The 16,697-nt window shown below is 37.9% G+C and overlaps 1 long non-coding RNA gene across 1 annotated transcript in view; it reads right to left on the bottom strand.

Annotated features, from left to right (window-relative positions):
* LOC140321785 (uncharacterized) overlaps nt 1-3,530 on the bottom strand; it is a 69,067-nt gene extending 65,537 nt beyond the window's left edge. The window contains exons 1-2 of the long non-coding RNA XR_011919012.1: nt 3,423-3,530; nt 278-322 (exon numbers count right to left, since the gene is read on the bottom strand). This is a non-coding gene — a long non-coding RNA (uncharacterized lncRNA). The remainder of the gene's footprint in view (nt 1-277; nt 323-3,422) is intronic.
* Nucleotides 3,531-16,697: the final 13,167 nt, after the last annotated feature.

The following is a 16,697-nucleotide window of genomic DNA, read 5'->3' as shown; positions in this document are numbered from 1 at the left end:
GGTGGCCATAGGTAGGAAAGGCTTTCAGTTTTTCAGTCCTTTTGCTTTTTAGTTGCTTTCCTATGGAAACTAGGCCAAATGTACCATTAAGAAAATGGGCTTGTGGCTATAAGCAGCAGGGACTGCAAGGAGCAGTTTTTCCTGTATATATTCCCAGTTTATAAACATTTCTTTTTACAAAATATTTGCTGATTTGCACAAACTGCAAGCCAAGTTAGGATCAGTAAATAGAGAAAATATTCTGTGAAAACAGCTGATCTTTGCAGAGGGTACTCACTTTAGACACCACAGGCTATATGCCTCCATTGATGGAAATGTGGCCCTGCAAGCAAAGTAGGTAAAATTGTTTAATATTACTCTAAAAATCAATAGACAATATGTTGGATAGAAAGCTTTAGGGAGCTTTATGGTGATTACAGTGAACCGTCTACCTGCATATGTCTTGTCTAATAGTTCTTCCTGTATGACCCAGATATTTAGGTTACTATAGGAAACCTTTTTCTAATCCGAATAGTTCAACAGATACACAGAAGGTTATTTACTAAAGAGTATGGGACTATCATTTTTGTCCCTTAAACCTGTGTTTATATGGGAATGAAAAAAATGGGATAATTAGTTTCCTTGGACTTGAGTGAATATTAAAAATGAACATTACAAAAAGTATTTGTAATACTATAATAAAACAATACCCCAGGGAGAGATCAGCTCTTTTCCTGCACATGTTGTCCACTATCATACCCTCAGCACTTTGATCCTGCACACTCTGTCTGCTGTTATATCCTCTATACTACCTTCTGTAAGCCTCTTTTCTACATATCAACTATTTCCATACACTCTGCACCCATTCCCAGCACAGTTACCTTCATATCCTGCACATAAATGCAACCATACCCTCCACACTCATCTTCTCTACATAATGGTTATTAACATCCACACATCTTTCCAAAACATAATGATTATCTTCATACACTCTGCACTCCTCTCCTGCATAAATTGGTTATCATCATTCACTCCACACTACTCTTCTAAACATACTAATAACCTCCACATTCACCTCCTGCACATACATTCATCATCATACCCTGTGCACTTCTCAACTAAATGTGTTGTCATGTGCATACCCTCCGCACTGCTCTTCTGTACATATTGGTTATCATTATACCCACCACTCTCATCTTCTGCACATACTGAATTTCATCATACCTTCTGCACTCATCTCCTAAACATTCTGTCATCTTCATACCCCAACACTCCTCTTCTGTATAATTTGGGTTATATTACACCCTCCACACTCATCTTCTATACAGACTTTTCATCATCATATCACCCGCACCCCTCTCCTAAACATATTGGTCATCATCATACCCCCAACACTCCTTTCCTGAATGTGCTGTCATCTTCATATCCTCCACACTCCTCTGCTGTATAAATTAGTTATTATTACACCCTCCACATTAATTTCCTGTACAGACTAGTCGTCATCGTATCCCCCACAATCCTCTCCTAACCCACTGGTCATCATCATACCCCTAACGTTCCTCTTCTGAATATACTTTCATCTTCATACCCCCAACACTCCGCCTCTGTACATACTGGCCATTATCATAACCCCAGGTCTCCCCTTTATGGTGAATGAATGATTATGGCTCCTGAGGCGGTGCTGGGCAGCTAGGGGCCAAGGTTGAGAAGTTGGAAGAGTTAAAGTCCTGTTGGGTGCGGATTTTGTCTTCTGAGACCTGCAGCCTGGTTGTTTGGGTGTATAACCGGGAGTATGGAGTTTGATAACATTATGGATATTGTTGTTATTAAGGTTATGTATTACTAAAAGGGAGGAATTAGGTTGTTGGTTAATTAGGTTATATTCAATGTAATATGTTTGCGTTATGTAATCCGGGTAATAATAAGTAATAATAATAATAATGTAGTGTTATGTTATGGGAATAGATGCTTGCATATCAAATGTGTAAATGTATTTATTAATTTGTCATTTATTTAATAATGGATATTTGTTAATTACTTGAATGGTTAATTTATTTATTGGTGTTTAAATAAACGGCTGCTTGCCAGCCAATTTAAATCCAAGACAGGTGTCTGGGTATTTAACCTCCCTAGCGGTAACCCCGAGAGAGACTCTCGGGGTTAAAACACCTAGGGAAGTCTAGAAAATAAAGTGCTTACCTGATCCGCCAGGGTCCTGCGCCGCCCAGCGCCGCGATCTCCGTCTTCTTTCTTCTTCCTGCTTCTGCATACGATGAGTCACGGGGGAGTTCCCAGTGATGTTGGTGCGTGTGTATTGCATTCAATACAAAATAACTGTATTGAATGCAATACCTTGTATTTTTATGTGTAAAAGCAGTACATTGTTTTCAAGAACATTTATTTTACAGTATGTATAATACTATGAGTATAATATGTTTTTTTTTTAAATATATAGATTTTTTAATTTATTCAATTTATTGTTTTTAATTTATTTTGTGTTTCAAACTTTATTATACTCATACTATTATATTATACTGTAAAATAAATTTTGCATGAAAAACAATGTACCGCTTTTAGACATATAAAACCGGAAAGAAATGAATCGCTAGGGAGGTTAATAGTGGGGGAGTGGATGGTAAGCAGGTGGGGGGTCAGGGGGAAGCGGAGGTTCTGATGGTGGTGGTAAAGGATAGGCTAGAAAGTCTGAGCTACCCTCGTCCTGGTCATTATCATAACCCCAGCACTCCTCACCCAAATGTACTGTCATCTTAATATTCCTAACTCTCCTCTTCTGTACATACTGGTTATTATCATACTGGTTATTATCATAACCCTAGCACTCATCACCTAAATGTACTGTCATCTTCATACTCCTAATACTCCTCTTCTGTACATACTGGTCATCATCATATTCCCCACATTCATCTCCTGAATGTACTGTCATCTTCATAATCTCCACAAACCTGTTCTGGACATAATAGTTATCATCAAAGCCCCCACACTCCTTTTCAATACATATTGGTATATTCATACCCTCTGCACTCTTCTCTTGTATGCACTGTCATCTTCATCCCCACACTCCTCTTCAGTAAATATTGGTTATATTCATACCCTTTGCACTCCTATACTGAATGTACTGCCATCTTCATACCCTCCACGCTCCTCTTCTGAACATATTAGTTATAATCGTACCCTCTGCACTCCTCTCTTGCGCATTCATATTCAACAAATCTTCAATATTATCTGAAATGCATCCAACTTAGCCCATTCTGGAACAAGCACACATTTGTTAGTTAATAAAAAGAAAAGAACTCATGATAAAAAGCCACACAAGCGCTGTCATAAATCCTACATCAGCTCATCTTGTAAATTAAAATGTGGCAACATGAATTTTCTGTCACTTATTTGGAAAATGAAGTAAAATCCACTGTACAAACACTTACATAATGGATTGTATATGCTGACAAGCTCATATGTCTTAAACCCCCCGATCCATCCAATCCCAGAGTTACAGGGGAATACAAAGTATGAAAGATTCAGATGAACGACTCAGCGAACACAGAACTACTGGGAGTTTCCTAGTCTGTATTTATCAACACAAAGGCTTTGATTTGAGCTGAAAAAGCAGAATATTTTAAACCAACAGCTGTCTAATTTCATATGTCATTTTGTATGAGCGCTTTCACTAACCCTTTAATGTGAAGGCAAAGGAAGATCATACTTAAAGTAAATGTTCATAGGGACCCTGGTATGCTGTTTTAATATTTATAGGGAAGTTCTCCACTTATAACGCCTCCATATCAATTGATCACCATAGCATGACCACAATGCAGTTTTAGCAATCAGCCAGGTATATATGATGGGATTTGTGATGGGATTTAGAAAATCAGAATGTGTGATATTATTTGTTTATCCAGTACAAAGAAGAAAGGTGAAAGTCATCATTGATCGTACTGTGCGATTCAAGCACTTACATATATTATAGCTGTGCAGTCACCCAGCCAACCAGCATGTCTAGACATTTTTTTTGTAATTTTTGGTTCTGGATAAAGCTGAGAATACACTTCCAGGGTCAATGGACAGCAAGTGGATGTTTTTAGACTGTCTCCTAAGTCTTCTAAGTCTTCTAAGTGTAGACACAGGCAGCTGTAAAAATTTGACCATTAAAAAGGGTAAAAAACCCTTTAGATAGAGTTGGGGTTTTTAATTGCCTTAGTGGGTAACTAATATAAAAACAGCAGTAAAAGATACCCTGTTCCTGCATTCAGTCATATCATTCCTGTGCTTCTGGTTAGGATTATGCTCCCACCGGAAAGACAAAAAAAACCATGAAAACAGCTTCCATCTGTGTTTCCACACACTGATATTTCACTTTTTAGGATTCTATTTTCAGGTTGACTGATTTTATATAGAATTTTAACAAAATACACAAAGTCTTATTTAGGGTCAAATGCAAAGGCACTGTTATGTGCCAGTACATTGCAGCGCATGCATTCACCCTGACTGGCACTCTTTACAAACGCTACCTTAACCCCAGCTTGTCCCTGGAAGAAAAATCTGCCCCCCAACTGATCGGAGTGCTGCGGGCAGCGCTGTCTGTGCAAGTAGTCCATTGAATACACAACCAACAGCCACGTACTGCAACTAGCGTTTGAGATCTACTGCGAGCGCCTGCAGGATCTAGCACAAAGGACTGCCACTACTTGCCACCACTTATCACTGAAACACTGTTTTCATTATAATGATAAGCAGCATGAGTTAGCGGTAGTCCTACAGCTGCCAGGTGGTACAAACACCCCGTATCTTTCTGCTAATTGTTGTTGTGAACAAGCTCTTGTTTCAGTTTGCTGCACAATAGGTGGTTACCATCCAGGGGTTATCTTGCATATTAGCAGGAGAATAACATTTTCTTTGTATTTTAGCTTTTACTGTATGTGACTGCTAGTTCACCTCCATGCTGTGGCTTTTTCTCTGACAAGGTTTACAACACCTGTGCCAGCTCAGATACCACTAAAAATGTTGAGATTTTGTCAACAAAACAATAAAATGTCATCCATTTTCTTTTTTTCCCATTAATTAGTCAAGCACTGCAGAGCATTGATAATAGCGCACACCTCCCAGTAACAAGGGAAACAATAACACGGTGACAACCTTTCATGATTATCCCTCCTATTTTGATGTATTATGCATGCAGTGTTCCTGTTTTAGCTGTTAAGTGGTGCTCTGACAGGAAAGATGAAAGGATTGCTGTTATCCACTTGACCCAGAAGCAGAATCGCAAAGTGCATTCAGAGCCCTTGATTTTTTTTTCTTCCTTTCCTGTTTATGACATGGAGGAGATAGTACACATCCCATTAATCTGGTGCTACATTAAGTGGAGCAATTAATCTAATTATATAACACATAGACTGACTTTTAAAATGTGCAGACATTATATGGCATGCTGTAAAGATTAATAGCATTTGACCAATAATGTAATGATTCAGATTTGCCTCCATCAATTCTTCTTGTCATCATATTATAGTAACCAATTTTATTTTCACATAAATATTGTGCAGGATTACTAATAATATTCATGGAGAAATAGATTATGTATACAGTGTAAATTAATTTTTAAGGGCAGACGTCTTTTAGACTGTGCACGATCGTAGGGTGCTCATCATGCTGCTGGCAATTATGCAAAAAGGTCCAGCTCTGCAATGTAGTTAGGTGTGGGTGGGTGAATCCATAGACAGGAATTAGAAGCAGCAATATGCCTTCTGAATTTCCAAGCTGGAAACATGGGTAAGATTTTAGCATAGCATACATAATATTTTGTATTGGTGTTTGTGTCCCTTCTTGGAGTTTTTTTTTTGTCAAGCGTTTCTCAACCAGGCTTCCTCCAGAGTTTGCTTGGGGTTCTTTGTGCAATGAGCAATTTGGAGCTCTCAGGTCAGCTACCACTGACACCAATCATCTTTTTGGCTAACAGTGACCATCGAGCCACTGGCCAGCAAAGTAGGAGACATTCTTCCTACTAATCACCACATTAATATAATGTTTGGATATAGTCATTTCAATGAATTCCCCCATGTTAAAAAGGTCGAGAAAGGATGGCCTAGATCAGGCGTCGGCAAACTTTTATGGCCACTAGGCCATTTCAGGGGTGGGCAGGAGCACACTAGACCCTGAGTCCCACCCTAATGGCTCTGCCCACCACCGGGGAATGCCCCCTGAAGTGAAATCCCTCTCCTCCATATGCATTGCGGAGGAGAGCTATTTCCCTTCTGGGGGGGGCGTTCCCTATTTACGCAGCGGCGAAAATATCAACACCAGCTGTGATAAATAGGGGAGCTACAGCAAGGAGGCGGCACCGAAACTCCGGTGGCTCCGGCTCCAGTAGTTCCTAACGCCCCCTGGCTGATCCACCGGGTAGCCGGACAGCATTGGGCCACATCAGTCAGGGGACGTAAAGGCCTAAAGGCCAGAGTTTGCCGACCCCTGGCCTATATGAACAATAATACTAATAAATGCCAACATTTTCAGTTATGACCATGAACAGGAACAGAGGTTATTATTTCATTTTGTACATTTCCCTTTATTTAACTGGGAAAAATAATTGACTTTAGAAATATTTTAACCTATTGAAGATTAGGTCCAAACTGGGGCTCACATAAAATAAAAATCTTTATATACATAAGCGTTTTGTTTTGTATTTTGTTTTATGCAAAAGACAAACCTCCTGAGACCCGGTTTGTATGGACAGTATGGTGATTTGCTGATCCAACAAGCAGTCTCAGTTGAATGGACAATATGGTAATATTGCTGACCCAACAAGGCAGTGTTGGCTCACTCAGTTGTTGTGAACAAGCTCTTGTTTCAGTTTGCTGCACAATAGGTGGTTACCATCCAGGGGTTATCTTGCATATTAGCAGGAGAATAACATTTTCTTTGTATTTTAGCTTTTACTGTATGTGACTGCTAGTTCACCTCCATGCTGTGGCTTTTTCTCTGACAAGGTTTACAACACCTGTGCCAGCTCAGATACCACTAAAAATGTTGAGATTTTGTCAACAAAACAATAAAATGTCATCCATTTTCTTTTTTTCCCATTAATTAGTCAAGCACTGCAGAGCATTGATAATAGCGCACACCTCCCAGTAACAAGGGAAACAATAACACGGTGACAACCTTTCATGATTATCCCTCCTATTTTGATGTATTATGCATGCAGTGTTCCTGTTTTAGCTGTTAAGTGGTGCTCTGACAGGAAAGATGAAAGGATTGCTGTTATCCACTTGACCCAGAAGCAGAATCGCAAAGTGCATTCAGAGCCCTTGATTTTTTTTTCTTCCTTTCCTGTTTATGACATGGAGGAGATAGTACACATCCCATTAATCTGGTGCTACATTAAGTGGAGCAATTAATCTAATTATATAACACATAGACTGACTTTTAAAATGTGCAGACATTATATGGCATGCTGTAAAGATTAATAGCATTTGACCAATAATGTAATGATTCAGATTTGCCTCCATCAATTCTTCTTGTCAACATATTATAGTAACCAATTTTATTTTCACATAAATATTGTGCAGGATTACTAATAATATTCATGGAGAAATAGATTATGTATACAGTGTAAATTAATTTTTAAGGGCAGACGTCTTTTAGACTGTGCACGATCGTAGGGTGCTCATCATGCTGCTGGCAATTATGCAAAAAGGTCCAGCTCTGCAATGTAGTTAGGTGTGGGTGGGTGAATCCATAGACAGGAATTAGAAGCAGCAATATGCCTTCTGAATTTCCAAGCTGGAAACATGGGTAAGATTTTAGCATAGCATACATAATATTTTGTATTGGTGTTTGTGTCCCTTCTTGGAGTTTTTTTTTTGTCAAGCGTTTCTCAACCAGGCTTCCTCCAGAGTTTGCTTGGGGTTCTTTGTGCAATGAGCAATTTGGACCTCTCAGGTCAGCTACCACTGACACCAATCATCTTTTTGGCTAACAGTGACCATCGAGCCACTGGCCAGCAAAGTAGGAGACATTCTTCCTACTAATCACCACATTAATATAATGTTTGGATATAGTCATTTCAATGAATTCCCCCATGTTAAAAAGGTCGAGAAAGGATGGCCTAGATCAGGCGTCGGCAAACTTTTATGGCCACTAGGCCATTTCAGGGGTGGGCAGGAGCACACTAGACCCTGAGTCCCACCCTAATGGCTCTGCCCACCACCGGGGAATGCCCCCTGAAGTGAAATCCCTCTCCTCCATATGCATTGCGGAGGAGAGCTATTTCCCTTCTGGGGGGGGCGTTCCCTATTTACGCAGCGGCGAAAATATCAACACCAGCTGTGATAAATAGGGGAGCTACAGCAAGGAGGCGGCACCGAAACTCCGGTGGCTCCGGCTCCAGTAGTTCCTAACGCCCCCTGGCTGATCCACCGGGTAGCCGGACAGCATTGGGCCACATCAGTCAGGGGACGTAAAGGCCTAAAGGCCAGAGTTTGCCGACCCCTGGCCTATATGAACAATAATACTAATAAATGCCAACATTTTCAGTTATGACCATGAACAGGAACAGAGGTTATTATTTCATTTTGTACATTTCCCTTTATTTAACTGGGAAAAATAATTGACTTTAGAAATATTTTAACCTGTTGAAGATTAGGTCCAAACTGGGGCTCACATAAAATAAAAATCTTTATATACATAAGCGTTTTGTTTTATATGTTGTTTTATGCAAAAGACAAACCTCCTGAGACCCGGTTTGTATGGACAGTATGGTGATTTGCTGATCCAACAAGCAGTCTCAGTTGAATGGACAATATGGTAATATTGCTGACCCAACAAGGCAGTGTTGGCTCACTCAGAGACATAGAATGAAAACCAACATAGTCAATTTCTGGTTGGCTGACTCTCAAATATCATTTTTATTGGTATAACTAGAATTAATTTGGGCGGTGCACGGAGGTTAGGAGGATCTAATTAGGGTTAGATCCACATACAAATAGGAGGCACGCAGAATATACCAAGTACAATCAATGGCAAATGATAAACAGTTTGTTGGAGTCAAATCACAGTTGGTCTAGTGGAAATTTAAACAAGATTTTTCATAAAAAAATTTTTATGTCTTGAATTGTAGGGGAAGTAGAACCTCCTTGAAGATTTAAAATGCCCTGACTTTAACTGTGGAAGGTGACTGTTCTCAAAGCTAATGTCAGGACTTAGTACAGCACATAGTAGAGTAAAGATAATTTTGCAATATTTTTAGTCAATTAGAGGATCAATTAGACAAAAATGTAGATTCATTTAAAAATTGATCTCTATCAAAAATGGACTAGACAAGGTGTTTTGTTGTTTCAATTGGTTAGACATCATATTGGTATCAAAACAATTTTTTCTGTTTTAAGCTCAAATACAGATACACTGAGGCATGGGAGCTACATGAGGAGGAACAAATACTTTGTTAGGATCAAATTAGGCTGAATCAAATAATCAGGCGTTGGAGACGGTGCCAAACAAGTGTGTGTATATAAATACACGTGTGAAATGAATAGGATTTAGGTAAATAATATTATTGTTTCTGTGTAAAGTTGGTAAAAATATGTATACTTTGACCATTTTACCTGTATAGGTTTTGCTTTCGGCTCAGTACTGCTCCTTAAGGGTTGTCCTTTATACCGCCCAATTAGGAATTTTCCATAATCTATTATCTGCTACAACTTTCCACTCACAGTGTAAATCCTTTCCCTCTGTTTTGCAACCAAATGATCATGGAGCTTAAAAATCACAGGGAAGTAGATAGATCCATTCCAGGAAGCACTGGTAAATGTATATTACAGTAATCTCTAGAATATATTATTTATACTATTTCAAAAAGGACAAGGGGCAAGGAAAACACAACTTTATATAAATTGTGTGTAAAGTTAAATAGGATAAATTATTACAACATGTTTATTTGACTTATTTCATGCCATATAAAATAAAAATTACATTTGTCAGCATATAGGAAGACTTACATTTATAAATGCTGCAGTGACTGTGCTTTTCTGGCTAGCTGTACAACCTCTGTATCTGTTCTATCACCTAGGTTATTCTATCACAGTCTATCTTGTCCATTGATGGAGAGCTTTAATAAATCAGGCCCAATGCATGCATTTTCTTGCACATTTTGCCCACTGTCATACCCTTCGAACCCTTCTCCTTATTGCCCATTGCAATTACTTTCTATTATGGGGTGAAACCTTTCTACCAATTGTGCTCCTGCATTGACACCTTCTCATATATGTCCCTAGTGGAGACTACGAGCAGACATGCCAGTACACATTGTATGACCATGGATATGAATATAAAGGTACTTACTTTTACCTAAAAACAAAGTATACCTGCTTTGTCTTAGGTAAATACCTATGGCACAAAATGTGGTTGCCACCGCTAACATTCAAAATAGTAATCAATAGAAATGCTAATAGAAATATTATGAAATAATACATTCAAGGTGTGTAATTTTTGAAAACAGAAAAAAAACATTAAAATCACCTGGGCTTAGTCTGTGTATATTTTTTACCCCTTTTGCATGTTAACCCCCTAACCGCTAAGCCCGTAATTTCTCGCACTAAATATTTTGGCTCTTTTGGTTAAGCCCGTATTTTTTCGCCTGTTAATGTTAGTCGGTTCCCCACATGGCTGTGTAAATGAGATAACTGATTGTATGGTGCTAAAACAAATACTGGCTCCCTTAATTTATGGTGACTTAGTGGTAAAATCTCCCCACTATAGCACCTGGTTAAATCTGTGTAAACACATCACATAATCCTCCTGCCACAACATAATCCTGCTGCTGTCTTAATAAACCAACTGAACATTTGAAAAGCAAACATGAGCCTGGTTATACTGTCCTTGACAAGTGGCAGATGATTTCTTGCTACTGGACACCAAGGAGACCTGAAATTCCATCTGCATGCAAACTGTACTATCAGTTCTACATGAACCAACTCTTCATATATTGCACATTTTATGATCACTATAATAGGCTAAAATGCTTCTTTGAAGAATCATTTTACATTGCTTTATCTGTCACACAATGCTTTTTCCTGTCAGAAAATTAAATGAGCACAGTAATGGGATTCATATATTTCACTGGCTGTTGTTTTGTTAATGGACAGAAATAAAAATGGTAACAATTCTTGTAGATGATCCTGATTATTCTCAGACTCTGCAGAGACTCATTCAGTGTGGGAATGTACATGCTTGCATGCTAGAGACGAAAGTGTCTGCTCATAATTCCTTGCACATATTTTAGAGTTCATGTTACGGTTATCTGAAGAAATCTATGAAAAATGAAGCTGCATACAACTGTGTATCATCAGGGTGGCTTAACCTTGTCAAGTATGCTTGAAACAGGAAGTGCTTGGTGACACTCACTGCTAGAGACACAAGCTGATGGGGAAAACATACCATGAATCTCTACTTAAGACACTGTCACGCTTGGCCATAATGCAAAATGAAGTATTTAACCTGATGTTAAATGTCAACCATTTCTCATCACCCTGCTAAAAAGGATTTCTTGTTGGGTAGCTTTCTCATAACTCTTCCCGCTGCAAGTTTTTTCAGCTAAACTAGTTCATTAATTGTAATTGCCCCTGAAACAATTATTCATTTTTTAAAGTTGCTTGGCCTAAAGTTAAAAAAATAACATAGGCATATTTTCTGTCTTAGATTAGAGGGTAGGTGCAGCCAAAAGTGTAGTCAGACATGGATTCTGCACAGCTGGCTTTTTTTATGCTTAAATATTTAAATAGCAACCCTTTTTTGCCACAATTCAACTCTCTACCTGTCTACCTGGGGTTTTTGGGTCCTCTATCCTATATTCATGTGTTTCAAAGTTTCCTACTGCTTTCTCCATAATAAAAATGTGCTATTGGGCAGAGTCTCATCCACATTATTATTAATAATAATAAAAAGCAGTGTTTGTATAGCGCCAACATATTACGCAGCTTTGTACAAAAAATAGGGGTTTCAAATGACAGATTGATACAGACAGTGACACAGGAGGAGAAAAGGACCCTGCCCAGAAGAGCTTACAATCTAAGAGGTGGCAGCAGCACGCAATAGCGGGGGGGGGCAATTATTTGTACTGTATTTGTAATATTTCTCTATTACGTAGGTTTTTCATATGCCATCTCCTTTTTTTAAAAAGTGTTGTGTAATATGCTGCTACTTGTTATCATTTACAAGCTTTGTTACTAGTGCTCACATATTTATATAGTCATGATCAGTGTAATAGATTTAAAAAAGTGGAAAACAAAGTGGAAACTTGACACTTCTTTAGAAATGGGTCCAATAGCATTACTTTACAGCAAAATGATGGACATGCATTGACCCTAATAGGGAAAGCTGGCTGCTACTAGAATTCAGAGTGTAAGGTGCTTTAAGCCAAAGCCTGTAAATAAAAATAAAAATAATAAACAACAACTAGGTTACCTTGAATTATGTGAGAAAAACAACTGTGGAAGTTTAAGACAAAAAAAAAAGACATTTGCATATGACAGAGAAGAATCAAGGGCCATTGAAAGTCAGCAAAAACGAGAATAAAAAAAGAACCAGCAATAGGGACACACAGTATGGGAAAGACAAATTCTGGGTGTAACAGTGGCAGAATACTATAGAAGAGTGGACTGTGGGAATTCTCTCTTATCTTGAATAATGTTTAATAAAAGAAGATACCGTTAAACAATTCTTCTCTCAACACACAGAACCGTCCTCACTCAGCACAAAGAACAGAACTGAGCAAAACAGGAATCTGGTCATTTGCATTTGAAGAGTTCATCAGCAGTTATTCTTAGAGAATGACATTGTACTATTCTGCATGATAAAACTGCTTCAGGACAACTTATTCTGAATTGTAAGTAACTGTTAATAGAAGAAAAAAAAACTGACAGATATTTGTTAAGCTAAAAAAATTGAGTGTATTGTTCACACAATAAGTGGTAAGAGCACATTTTAAAACTATAAAAACATGTGAAAAACTAAGTACACCTCATGAAATTAAATGTAAAAACATTGGATATTTATTCAAACAATACGTACAGAAAATACACTTATGAACATATGATACAAATGACACATAAAAGGGACATGGTATAATAGTTCCTAAAATCATAATCTAACTCATAACTAACCATAAAACCCTAAGTTTCCTCCAGAAGTTGCCAGGGGTTCTTTGAGCTGTGGCTGACTGACCTCACATAGAATGGTGCCTGCATATTTCCAAGGCAAACTCCACTGGACAGAGCCAGCTGAATGAAACTAAGGCTACGTATACACGTCCAATAATTATCGTTGGAAATGAATGAATAACGACCGATTGTCCGTCAATCGTTTAAGAAAAAAGTGAACGACGACTGTCCAACAACGGCGATGAACGAAGAATGTCTCTGGAAACGAACAACTGTCCCGGCGGATCGGATTGGGTGACGATCGTTCTCAATCTATTGTGGATGTTTCTGCGGTACACTTTCTCCAGTACACGTCATTTACTGCATCATTCAAACTATCATATCTAGTGTGTGTACATTATTGGTGGATTATTTTTGAAGGATCGTATCATTATAGCATGTAGAAAATTGTACACTATATGATCATACAAATATCCGTTGATCCGTCATTAATTGTTTTCCAACAATAATTATTGCACATGTGTGCGTAGACCTTTTTGGTTGTCTGTAAAGATAGCATTCTGATTACTCAAAGGTGAACATTGTTCCTGCTGGCAACAAATGTAAATAGCATTTTCCCCATTGACTGATTGAAGCAAAGGTTCCCTGACATCTTAGAATTATTTAAAGGGTTTCTCAGAAGTAAGAAAGGTGAGAAAAACTGATCCAACTAAATAAATAGATTTGTCATGGGACAAGAAAATTGCTACCCCCTACATTTATCACTATATATCCAGAAAAGTAGAAGCAGGACCCAATTAAGTGCAAAGAATAAGAAGGGCCTTATTCCTAAATCTTGTGTTCTCTGCAATTGTTGATAATTTTTGAATTCAGTCATTTCACTAAATTAAAAAAAAATTAGATTGTTTAGAATATCCCTGCAGAGAGATTTCCATGTGAACAGCCTTAATAAATATACCCCAATGTAACCAAGGAAATCTTACATGAAGATGAGAAGTTAAAAAAATTACCAAGGCAACACCAGACTCTGGTGAGAAGAAATTAAATTACCAAGAACACCTATCAAAGTACACAGACCAGCTTAGCCTGCCTTTGGTGTACTTACTTTTTTAAGACTACACCATTACATCTATTCTTTTTTTTTTGCATATTACATTAAAACATTTTTTTTTTTCATTTTTGTTTTTATTCCATAGGCATTGTTTGTATGAAGATCTAGTGTCTGTTGAGAAACTCAATAGTTTCAAGTGATGTCATTTTTTAACATGACTGTAGATGGGTGGTATCTTCTGAAATCACATAGACTGATGCTAAAAAGTAACAAAGTGATTAATGCTAAAATGGCAAAGGCTATTGACAAATAGCTCCAGCTCATATTGGAAGACAGGTGTTTTAAGCTCAGACATTTACTAGCAGCTTTAGTTATGACCAAACAAGGAAATTTCTGGCTGATAGCGGTCTTGGTAATCTAGGGAAACTAAGCTTTCCTTGTTGGTGCTGGGGATGTGTATATATGCAGGGGCAAGAGTGACGTCATCCTGGTACAGCCATAAAGGATGGCCGAAGATCATCTCTCGCAGGAAAAAGACAAGGAAGATGGAACACAGATAGGTGAATCACGTGGGTTTAGTTCGGCTTTAAAGTGGAGCTATGGAGAATTAGAAACAACCCACATGTATGAGTTAACATAGATTATCTATATTAAACATAAATTATATTTATTGCATAGAACCCTGATCCTTTTTTATATTTTCTGCTGACATACTCTAAACAGTGGGACTGGAGGGGACACACAAGCTTAGCAGTAGGCTTCTGATCCTTCACTATCCAGTCACAGGCTGGGTCATATCCCACACCAAATGTAATATATTTTTGTTTACAAGAGCTGGGACAAAAAGAAAAACTACTGTGAATAAATGGCAAGGGAAGTCGCGTGTGTTTGCCTACCTATCCCCCAAAAATTGATGTCAGGGTTTGTTCGAGGGGCTTATTGTGAAACCTGGAAGTGCAGGCAGATAGCAACCACTTCGACCAGGGAAATATTTGGATGTCTTCTATTGTTTTCTATTGTGCCCTGTTTTGGGGCTTTTCATGTGACTTAAAGGTCAACCTTAAAATTACACATTCTTTAAATAATATGCTTGCTTGATACCCTAAAGGTGTTTGTGATGTTATTTTTCTTTTTTATAAATATCACTTATTCTAAATATTGTTATTTTTACAAGAAAGCATTAGGTTTCCCTAAATTTTAACCAAATAGTTTTCCAAGCATGGTAGCCAGTCAATAGGCCTGTAGGAAACATGTACCTTCCCGACCCTTTGTATCCCTACCATACTCTATGCCTTCCCACAATAGTAGGGTCCCATAGTTGAGGAGAATGGCTTTTTCCCACATCCTGTCCCTAAAAAATTTGATGTGAGTTCTTGCTTAAGGGACTTATGATGATACCTGGAGTTGGAGGCAGATACCCACCCCCTTAACTAGAAGAATATTTGGATGTCTAATACTGTGTTAAAGTTGTTCTTAGGGTCCCCCAAACTGATTCCTACCAAAAAAAACTAACTAAAAAACTAAAGTAAAGTTACCCAACTTAAATGACTTTGCAGTACCATTCTGTTTAATATTTATTCAGACTATGCCCAATTTTTTTGGCCTTTTATTTATTGGTGTTATTGGTGGTATATTGAAGGAACAAAGATCTTTTGCATCATAAAGCATATGTATTGTGTATTTACAGTACTTATTCATTTAGTTCTATTACTGTAAAATGAATCTGAAAATATTTTAAACATCACTTAAGCCTGAAAGCATGTCCTGTTGGGCTAGACAAACAGCAATACTCATTCTTCTCTAAATGATGTTAGATTGACAACACCGTGTACTTTAAAGCCTGAGGAACCTGTAGTGCCTAATTGCACACTTTATGCAGGCAGGAATGTACACTATGGGGCATTTTACAGAACAATAAATTATTAATAACAAATACACTAATGAACAAAATGTTGGTTTTATATTTGCCTGCAGTTTAACTTAACCAGATTGATTTTATTATGTACATCTAAGTGTTTAGTAACTGAGAAGACCATAATTGCATGTTTATACCTAATTGTACTTATACATACATATACAGCAGGATAAAAAAAGTATGATGTCAGACTGCAGTTAACTTATAAGTCAATGAATTGTGTGTTTGCCATGAACTCCAAGCGATACCGTCTTATACGCCACCTGTTTCCTCTTTTGTGGACACTTCAAGAATCAAGCAATAAAACAAGTAGTTATTCAAAGTGTGAACCTTTGAAGTTATTAGCAGTGTATTATAGATTCACTCCTGAAAGCTGCAATTCCTGCTGTGGTTAAATAAGGGAGTAGACTGTTGGCTTTAGTTTACTGAATTATAACCGTGGATTGTGGTACATGAAAAGTGATTTCCAGCTTCCTGCTTTGAACCATGCTGCCCAGTAAATGATTTTTTCATAGTTTCTCAAGCTCACCCCCTTACAAGTAATAGAAAAGGCTTCTTCTAAGAAACCAGAATCTATTGTGAACATAAC

Source organism: Pyxicephalus adspersus, chromosome 1 (assembly GCF_032062135.1).
Source record: "Pyxicephalus adspersus chromosome 1, UCB_Pads_2.0, whole genome shotgun sequence".
In the NCBI taxonomy this organism is placed as follows: domain Eukaryota; kingdom Metazoa; phylum Chordata; class Amphibia; order Anura; family Pyxicephalidae; genus Pyxicephalus; species Pyxicephalus adspersus.
This window is presented reverse-complemented; position numbering and strand designations above follow the sequence as displayed.